Below are 10,952 nucleotides of genomic sequence, written 5' to 3' on the forward strand. Positions count from 1 at the left end.
TTAAAATTTTTGAAACAAGGAATGCTGAGAAGTATTGCATCCTATCTGATAAAATGTATTCGGACCTGAGGATTAAGTGGTTGTATTGCCCCTTACGCATCAAAATTAAGTTTTCACAACAATGGTGAGAACAAGAGTGAGTTGGATGGCACTGTGCCTTAACATTCATAAGGCCCATTCTTTCAAGATATGTCACCAACCTACAACCAATTTGTTTATGCAGTTTGGCTCTTAAATGAAGAGAAAATGTTCATTAATGGAGAAGATGCAAAAATCATGTTATCAGAATTTCAGTGGTGACTATTTATGTAATGAACATTCATCATAACTTAGTTGTGTGGCATTATGCTACTAAGTGTAACATTTTATTAACAGCAGCTATATATTTCGAATATTGAAGATAGAGACAAACCCCATGCAACTCTGTGCAGTAGTCTGAAGCTCTCTTAACTTATATCTAGGTCTTCATGTGTTTCCAAAACTGACAAACAGCAAATTATAACCTTTCACATGAAGCAGTCTTTGTTTCTCAGAAACATAAGCTCCTCTTTCATGTGAATTATGTTCAACATGCACAAATCTTTAACTCTGTTGTTTGTGGAGATTCTAACTCCCAGAAATAATGGCCATGGGTACAAAATTTGTTACATAAATTTCTCATGGCATGAATCCATTTTATTTTATATCCATCACCACCCAAGTACTACATATGCAGTGGAGGAGCGGGGGAGGGAGGAGGTGGGGGGGGGGGGGGCAATCGAGCAGCCCTCAGAAGGGAACCTCCGAATTTCAAGGGCCTCAAGCTTCCAAACAAGGCCAAAATATGTTCTTTAAATAGGGGAAGCCCAGAGTTGGAGGTCCCATACATATGCAGAATATAAACATATGTACCAGTTTATCAGGCCATGTCAGTTGTAGGGAATATTCAGAATTTTTAGAAATTTTGTAAAATCTTGCATGGAACTTGAACTGTAGAATGATAAGCAGTTCCTGCTAAAAGCAATTATTGTACACAAAACACTTTTCGGTACATATGGCATCTTTACAGACGTACTATAAGTATAGCTTAAAACTACACACATAAGTTAATGATGATCGCAAAAAATGGAGGAACATTTTACATTGCTTTTTAATGTAACACTATTTTTAGCCCAGAAAAACCATACTTCCACAGCCATCATAAAGACATTTCATTGGAAAACAATGGATATTTCTTAAAATTGGTGCAGTGTCCACGAAAAATGATCTAATATTGAAAGAGCATTGTCTAGAAGTTGAAGAGTCAACTGGTGGGACAAAAAGAGACACAATCAATTTACTTTTATTTTGGGTGAACATGTGAATGAAAAAATTATTGCAAATATTAAAAAGGTTAATTATTGTGGAATAATTTTTGACAGAACTTCCAATGAAAACAGAACTGACCAAATGAGTCAAATAATTAGATACATCCGTATACACTGTCCAGTCACATTAATGTGACTACCTGTCACAATCCTGCATAACCATGTTTTGCAGTGCAAACCACGGCAAGGAGTGCAGGAAGAGTGTCAATGAAGTTCTGGAAAGTACTGAAAAGGATGTGGAGCCATGCTGACTCCAGGGCTGTAGCCAGCTGCACTAGGTTTCTCTGTTGAGGATACATGCAGCAAACAACCAAATCAAGATGATCCTACAGATTCTTGTCCAGGTTTTAATTCAGGAGTTTTGTGGCCATGGAAGTATGGTAAACTGATCCTGGTGCTCTTTGAGCCATGCACATATACTGTGAGCTGTGTGACACATTGCATTGTCTTTGGACGTCGTTCCCAAAGATAGTTGCATACCTGTTTTGATCCATTGTGCCTTCCAGAATGATGAGATCACACAGGGAATGCCACAAGAACATTCCCCAGACCATAATGCTCCCCACTCTGGCTTGGACCCTTCCAACAATTGTTGCAAGGCGTTTATTTTCGGATATTTCATACGTCCAATGGATGGTAAAACATGAATTATCGTGAAAGGCTACCTGTTGCCACTCAGTGGATGTCCATTTGTGGTACTGACATGAAAATTTCAGCCTTTATCGCCCATTAAAACAGAGTATATATGCCCCACGACAACCGGGAAAGTCAGGAAAAATGCAGGAATTTATTAATTCAGAAAAAAACTGGGAATTTATTTAGAATTCTGGAAATTTTCCGTTGTTTCAGTTTTAAGTTAAACTTTTGTAATTTCAACAGGTTAAAAATAATTTTAATTTAGTCCACTACTGCAGAATAATACTGTAGCAATAAAACATAAACGTGAGAATAACATCAAAATTAAATGTTAGTTGCAAACAAAATGTGCCATTTACAGCAACAAACATAGTACATATACAAGTGTCTGCAGACAGCAAAATGTGTTAAAGGCTTTAGGATCAACACTATAGAATACAACGTAACAACACACGTCTTTTGATGAGCGTAACGTCGCAACTGTTTACATTCTAACAGGGCACACTAAAGTACTGCGAAAGTGGCTTGGAAAGGGTTAATTTCAAGGCAGAGTTTCTTTCACGCAAGGTGAATTATGTTGCATTTGAGAATGTACAATGAATTTATAAAATCACAGAGCATTTTACTCTCATTCAAAACTTAACAGCTACTTAGAAAAGTTTTGGAGTCATAAGACCAGCCATTTATGTCATTATTTAAAATTTCACTGCCACGTCTGTGTTTTATATATGTTAAAGGATAACACATGCTAAAGAAGACCAATATCATATGTGAAAGCTTAATTTTTCATATGTGTGTGTTCATTCTACTTAACAGTGATGTTGCTGTTGGCGACAACATCAAATATCCTATGCTCGGAATGTTTGCTGTCATTGACAGGCAATATCAGACAACATGACCCATGATTGGCTGAAAAAAGCACAGTACAATCTCAATTTCAGTGTTTTGGAAGCTACCGTGCTGTATTTGTGGGGAATTTGTATTTGTACTTTCATATTGTGAAAATATTCAGTCACATATTGCCACGCATCATAGAGCTTTGCAAAATGAGTGTTTTTTTTCCCCCCTTTTTTTGGGGGGAGGGGGGCTGAGTTTCATTTATGAAAGTGCTAGAAAGCTCTATGTCTGTGTATGAAACCTTTACCATAACTCCAAGGGAATGTGTATTGTCACTTAACACGAAAAAGATATATTTTAGCCATGATATCCGGAAAAGTCTGAATTATTTTCTTGTCCACGTATATACCCTAGAAAAGCAGTCAGCATGGGAGCATGAACCAGTTGCCTCATACACAGCAACATTCGCGCTGAATAGTCATTGAGGAGATTCTGTTGGTAGGCCTTTGGTTCTTCTGGGCGGTCAGTTGCTTGCTCTACAGCTGCATGTCTATTTGCCCATACACATTTCACAGCCATCGTTCATCTCTGTCATCTAAGGCCTGCGGTACACCACAGTTGCCGCAGCACTGCTTCTGGATAGCACCATTATTCTATTCACAGTACACTTTAACCAAAGCGACACACAAACAGTTTACAAACTTAGCCCTTCTGGAAATGCTTCAACCCTTGGCCCGAAAGCTAACGATTATGGCTAATGTTGGAGTGCAAGTGATTTATGCGTGCAATTTGACTCCCAGCTGGTTAATGGCTGTGTGTGGCAATATGGCTGAGACTCACTTTTTTCTATTTATCAAACGTGACTGTGCAGTTTTCTTTCATTTTGCTTTGACCACCTTGAGTAAGAAATTTACATTACAATTTATATTTGTCCACGAACTATTCTGAAAAGTGAAGTGGAAGCCGGAGTTGCCACTTATATTAAGAAGTAATAGAAAATATTCCTCCGTTTTTGCAGTGATTACAATTTTGAATCTTGTGCTACAGAGGTAGACAAGGTGAGACGTTCATAGTAATAGTCGCTATACAATGAGTTCAATCTTATGACACTGTGTTATTTATGCAATAATTATACGCATTATTGAAGTTATTTACTTGTAAAAGGAATTACATGCATATCTACTGTATGTTAAGAGGACATTTTAATTTAAATGTTCAGCACAAATCTCCTTTACAGTTGTACTCAAGTCACTTGTCATTTCACATAATGTAATTCTTCTTCATATAACATATTACAAGAGTTAAGATAATTAGTAGTGCTGATATTCACTGCGTTTACATCCGACACATCTTCCAGAAGACGGAAACCGGATTTGGTAAACCGTTTTTCGGTGTCGCGGTTGCATGTAATATGGTGTGAATCAGGTTTGCGGGCCCTGTAGTAAATTGGTGTCCCAATAGGTTTTACACGATTGGTCACTGGCAGTCAGCTGTTGCAGTTCCTATTTGTATTCAGCCCGATGGCGGCTTCATCGCTGGTGGATGATTTAATCGGCGCGTTCCTGATAGAGAGTGAGTATGCGTATCATTGGACTGTAACTAAATTCGTGAGGATGGGGAGGAGGAGGAGGAGGAGGTAACTAAAAAAGCGATACCCCCATATCGTATCCACTCAAAGTATCCTAGCGGAAACTTACATGTGCACCCTTCAAGATCGTGCACTTTGTGGAAGAAAATGCGCAGTGATTATGGTGGAACATAATTGTACGTTGGCAGCGTCTCTATAGAAACATCGAGTAAACTGTGTGTAGGCCTAAGACTAATGAATAAAAAAGGAATCGAGGAATAATGAACATTAAACTAATTGTACAGGCACATTGGAAACATTTACACAGTTCATTGGGTGTCATTGGAAAACGTAATATATTCTGTAAAGTGAGCTGCAGTTCCCAAGAAAAGCATTTCCAAACAAGTTTAATAACTTACAATTTCTGCTTTTACACGTATTCGTGGGGATATAGAAATGGACAGCGACTGGTGCTAAACATAGCAGTTCGTTTTGCATACCAGAACTTTTCGATGTCACTGTTTCGCAAATTGCTCATGTGTGCCGTGTGGGGTGTCGTGGCGAGCGTCCGATTGCAGTCGATATCGCATACGACGGATCAGCCGTGAAGTGTGAGCATAACGTAGTGCTAATATTCTTATGTGACACAGCGAATTTGGTATAGACCAATTAGTCTACTGCCTACCCTCAGTAAACTTTACGAGCAGCTCCTACTAACCCCCATACAGGACCATATCACAAGAGAGCAGATTCTGCCGAAATTCCAATTCGGATTCAGCAAAGACACTCTGCCCCCCAACAAATCATGAGGGTAGTTGAAGCAGCCACGGACAGCTTCAACCGAAAGGGCTACTGCGGGCTTGTCTTGTTAGACGTAACAAAAGCCTTCGACTCAGTCTGGCACACCGGGATACTACACAAGATGTACACCCTAGGCTTCCCCGGAAAGATCGTCAAAATCGTTAAAAGTTATCTCTCCGGTAGGACTTTCTCACTTAAGATCGATGGATCCCTGTCGACCAGGAGAAGAATCGGTGCAGGTGTGCCCCAGGGCTCGGTCCTGGGACCCATCCTCTACAGTGTCTACACTGCTGACATCCATACGACTCAGCATGTACACACTGCACAATATGCAGACGACACTGCATTCTTCTCCTGCTCAACAAACAGGAACCTGGCTACAAGGCGTCTACAAACCGCCCTAAACAGGACGGAAAACTGGGCCAAGCAGTGGCGAATCACAATAAACTCAGAGAAGACACAAGCCATGCTGCTCACCAGACGATACGGGAAACGCCGACCCCCAAGAAGACCATACCAACTGCTGCGATTACAGGGGCAGAACTTGCCATGGAGAAATTCTGCGAAGTACCTCGGTGTCACACTTGACAGACGGCTGACATGGAAGTGTCACATAGAGGAACTTCGCAGAAAGACTCACACCAGGATGCAGATTCTGTACCCTGTATTAAACAGCACCAGCTCCCTCGACCCCGCAACAGGAGTAGCGATCTATCGAAGTCTAATTCGACCGATACTGGAATATGCGTGCCCTGTATGGGGCTATGCAGCCAGATCGACGATAGATCACTTACAGAAGGTCCAAAACAGAGCGCTAAGACGGGCCTTACACGTCCCCACGCGCTTCCCCGCAGCAGACCTGCACGAAGCTGCAGACATTGAGCCACTAACAACACGATTCCGTGCCATGGCAGAGGCTTTCTACGCCACGGCACGGAATTCACAAAATGAGCTAATAAACACCCTTGGGCAATATGAGCAGAATGGGGACAGATATAAAAGACCGAAGTCGCTACTCCTGCAGTAGCACAAATAGTAAATTGACAACTCTCAAAAAACAGCTACTTACAAAAGCACAGCACTAAAAACAACACAAAAGAAAAGAGGAGGAAATGTCCAAATCCGACAACAACCCCCACCAACACCCCCTCTAACAGTAGAGGACAAAAGAGAGAAGAGAGACAGCGAATTTGAAGCGTCATGCACAAAATTTCATGCAACACTATTGTTTGGAATAAGACGCAGATCGTATCGACAGTTAAACTGCAAGTGCCTTGATTTGCATATAGGTTACGAGAGGAACTGCGGCTCCGCAATCTCTCAAAAATATACTTTGGCTTAAGCAACCTTTGTAAAGGCCGGTCCACACGCAACGATCTGTCTGCGCAGAGATCGGCGCAGATGTCTGTACATGCAGAAGATCGCTGCAAATGTGTTGTGTTCCCACAACACAAACTCCAATCTACTACTCGCCTGCCATTTGTCGGTGTAGAAAAGAAATATCAGTGGCAAGCGACTACGCTCGCCGTAAACGCCAGAAGATTAATAAATTTATTTTGAAATTTAGGAATTGAAGAAATTCTGTTGTGGTCTGTGTTCGCAACTTGTGTTGCAAAAAACATTCAGACAAAACGCAGAAAACAGAGGGCGGTCAAAATGGTATACATAGTGGCTGCTAAAGCGAAAGCATTTTTCGCACGTACATTTACTGCGAGAGTTGCAGGGCCACCGTAACGACTGGCGTTATTATTTACAGTTGGATGTCGAAACACATAATTGTCTCTTAACGCTCGTAACCTCTCATATTCTACGAAATAATACTTGGATGAGAAGAGCAATTTCTCCCCTTGAACGGCTGACGGTGACTAAGATTCCTGGCAACAGGAAAAAGAGCTATAAGGACTTTAAATTTTCAACTGCAATTTCTAAACAAGCAGTGAGTGAAATTATACCCAACACAAGTGAAGCTATTTACGCTGTCCTGAAGGATGAGTTCATGAAGGTAAGTCAAGTACATTAATTCTGTCGAGTTACAAATAATATTTTTGCTGATGAAGAATCACAATATTTTTGCTGTTTTAGACGTGTTTGAATCACAAAATACCACAAACTTGGCTGGTATATTTCATCCACTCCAACACCAGATCTTCGAGCTTTTGAACTTTTGATAATTATTTGCAGTAAACAGTCCACAACTATTTTTATTATTTCCGTTTCTCAGTTCGCCGGTGCGCCAACTTCTCGTAATTTTTCAATTAATGCATTGTATGCAGCTGTCTTTTTGTTCCTGTCACTGTACTCTTTACTTTTAATCTTCCACAAACATGGGTCATTTCTATAAAGTTCAATGAATTCACTGATAAACTGTCTAGAACACTGACGAGCGTCAGCCATTTTAATGCTCCGTGCGCACAAACACTAGACTGAACAAGTAGCTGTTTTGCGCCAGATTTGCGGCGATCTCCTGTCCATACGCTCGAACTTGTCTGCGCAGATGTGGTTTGAACCCACAGATTTGAGACGATTCGCTCAAACCTCCAACTCCAACTTCGAGGTTTGCACACACCTCATATCGGTGCAAATCTCTTGTCCACGCGCAACGATCTGTCTGCGCAGATGTGATGTGCACAGACATTCGCGCAGACAGATGACGGGACTTAAGACCTTATTGGATTTCGTGAAGTTCGTGTTTTGTGTGTGTTTTACATTATAACTTACGTCATATAAATAAATGCTGTTCCAGAACACCAATACATGGAGAATCTTTCGAAAAGGTACAATTTATTAATATTAAATGTCAAATAATGAGTTACTCTTAAAGGTTCCAGCAGACGAATGTATCAGAACAAATAGCTGTATTGTAATTGATCCCCGTGGTGAAATGGCTAACGTCCAAATTTGGCGGTACGTGGATTGAATTGCGAATCTGGTAGTTTTGGTTCCATCTGCAGTTCCCCCCCCCCCCTTTCGCGACTTGTCATTGTGAATAATTTACAAATTAACCCTGAAACGCGGAAATGGGACTGAACATTCAAAGCACGTTGATTATCTGGTAAAAGCAAACTACAACACATTATCAGAACAAAAAACATAAAAATGACTGACTCACACGAGAAAGAATTAAAAGGTGACTTAGTCTCACTGTCAGCCGCATGTGAAGTATAACAGAAAATTTGCAAGCTAATTATTTTAGGACACTTCATTTCCAAAAAAGCGCGTCTTCAAATTACGCACATATCCAGACGAAATATATTCAGGTAATGGTGTAGGAATATGTCTGCTGGTGTTTCAGTTACTTTGAAAACTAAAGGAAGAAGTTTACTTTCCTGGCAGTGAACTGTAATTTTTCGCACAAATTAGAACATACTTCACACAGCCATCAAATTTATTTAGCAGAGGGGAGTTTCCTCTTAAGTACTTTTTGTAATACGTACCGCTATGTAAATAAATAGTATGCAGTTGACAAATTCTCACTTCCAAAGAAAGAAAATAATTTGTAACCTTTCGCACAAACAAGAACAAACTTCACACAACCAGCACACACAGCGTTAGGGGAGCTTCTTAAGTACTTCTCGTATTATATATCGCTACGTAAATAACGAGTATAAAGTGATCAGACCGCCACTGTCACAGAAAGGAAGGACTGTAATAATTTCCAGATTTGCAATGAATAAACCAGCCGAATATATAAATACTCGTAGTTTCTGCTTTAATTCGTCTGCTAGAATGGCTCCCGCAACCACGACGACTAGGCGTCACAATTAAGCGAAGTGTCATTTGAATGACGAAAACAAACATTTTCCTTACACCACTGCATACTCAACATACTAAAGGAATTCGTAAAATGTGGCATTGCAAACTGATAATGCACAAATATTGAAATTTAAGAATACTGTTCTCCTGATAAACCTCAAATGAGTCACATTGGAAGTATTTTTCAACAATTTTCTTAAGAAGACTTTCCACAGCCGAAAAAAGATTTCCAACAGTCTTTTTATCATCTTTCTGAAAGACAAAAGTATCGTTATGTCTAGGTCAAGAGTCCAACAAAAGCTATTGTTTAATTTCTGCAACTGGTTGGGAACCGTTTCGAATTTTTGGTCAGTCGATTGATTTTTGCCAGCAAAATCTTTTTTTTTTTTTTAATTTTTGGTACTAAGATGCCTTGAGGTTCCTGAAGACAGATATAAAGCGTCGGAAACAGCAATCTACTCTTACTTATCACTCTCATTGTTGTTTATGAATGTGTCATAGCATTAACTGATTGCACGACAGACTCTGCTTTGTCCACCTCAAAATGATAAAGTGCGGGTTGCTCGCAGTTTTTTCACAAAGCCTGACTGATCGGCGTTAGAAACAGCAGATGTGGGAACAACATCAAGCTTCGTCTTAAACTTCAGCTACGTATTAATGGCATCTCCTCTACACTTTTACTTTAAGTAAACTTCGTTGTTTTGCAACTTCATATGATTCCTTGAAGCTGCTCCACCAGATCGAAGCAGACTTGAAATCAGTAATGTTCATCTCATCTGCGATTCAGAGGCCCCAGTCTCGTAAATCTCCATCGGTACTAATGGTACAATGCCTCTTATGCGGCAGCCTAACCCCATCTCACTGGGAGGGCCTGTAGACCCGCTTGATACCTCTCCACTGGGCGACGTCGCAGCAAACGTCTCGCTGCATCAGTAACCTCCCCATCATCCACGTGCAGCTTCCTGCGGAGTGCATCCTCCAAAGAGACGGAAGTCGAAAGATGCAAGTTCCTGCCTTTAGGGTGGACGAGGAAGAACAGTCCGATGGAGTTTTGTGAGCTGCTCTCGGATGCACAGAGTTGCGTTGTCATGGAGGTGTTTGATTTTAATCTGCAGATCTCCTCGAATGAGAGCGTCCACACGCTCAAACATTGCAGGAGTCACAGCTGTGTGCTGAGCGAGTAGCGCAGTGGTTAGCACATTGGACTCGCATTCGGGAGGACGACGGTTCAAACCTGCGTCCGGCAATCCTGATTTAGGTTTTCCGTGATTTTCCTAAATTCCTCCAGGCAAACTGCGGGATGGTTTCTTTGGAAGGGCACCGCCGACTTCCTCCCCTGTCCTTCCCTAATCCGAGGAGACCGATGTCCTCGCTGTTTGGTCTCCTCCCCCAAACAACCCAACCACAACCTCTCATGAGCAGCGCTTGTTAACGTTTTTTAGTCACGTTTATTGGTTTACGTTGGTTATTAATAGAGGTAATTGAAATCTATGACCATCCTGAATTAAATCTTCCAGATAGCTTCATTTCACGGTTTTGCGAGTTTCATTTTGATGCGTATTTATTACTTTGTGTAAGTTTTTGCTGTTTATAGAGTTCACGGTCAGATTTTACAAAACAAAACCGAGTTCACAAACTGCTTAAGATTAAGCATACAACGAAAATTAATTCACTTTTATCTCCGTTGTTAACCCTTATGCTACCATAAAAGCAACTAGTAATTATTATGGATATTAAATGAGGTGCAAATTTGAGTGAACAGTAACTGCAGACAATTGGTTCAGAGAAACTCTCAACAAAGACTGAAATTCACGTTACAAATTACGATCGCGCCGAGCCATTTTGTCTGTTAACCAATGCACCATCAACCAAAGTTTTCAACACGCGTTTAAAAATACATTCTGCCTTAGGAACTAAAATTCTGACAGGATCTTTTTTCGGTCTATGCTTCCCGTATAAAATGTTTCAGCATGTGATTCAACATATCAGATTGGATCATTCCCTTGTCAGTA

This window comes from Schistocerca gregaria, chromosome 4 (assembly GCF_023897955.1).
Source record: "Schistocerca gregaria isolate iqSchGreg1 chromosome 4, iqSchGreg1.2, whole genome shotgun sequence".
NCBI classification, from domain to species: domain Eukaryota; kingdom Metazoa; phylum Arthropoda; class Insecta; order Orthoptera; family Acrididae; genus Schistocerca; species Schistocerca gregaria.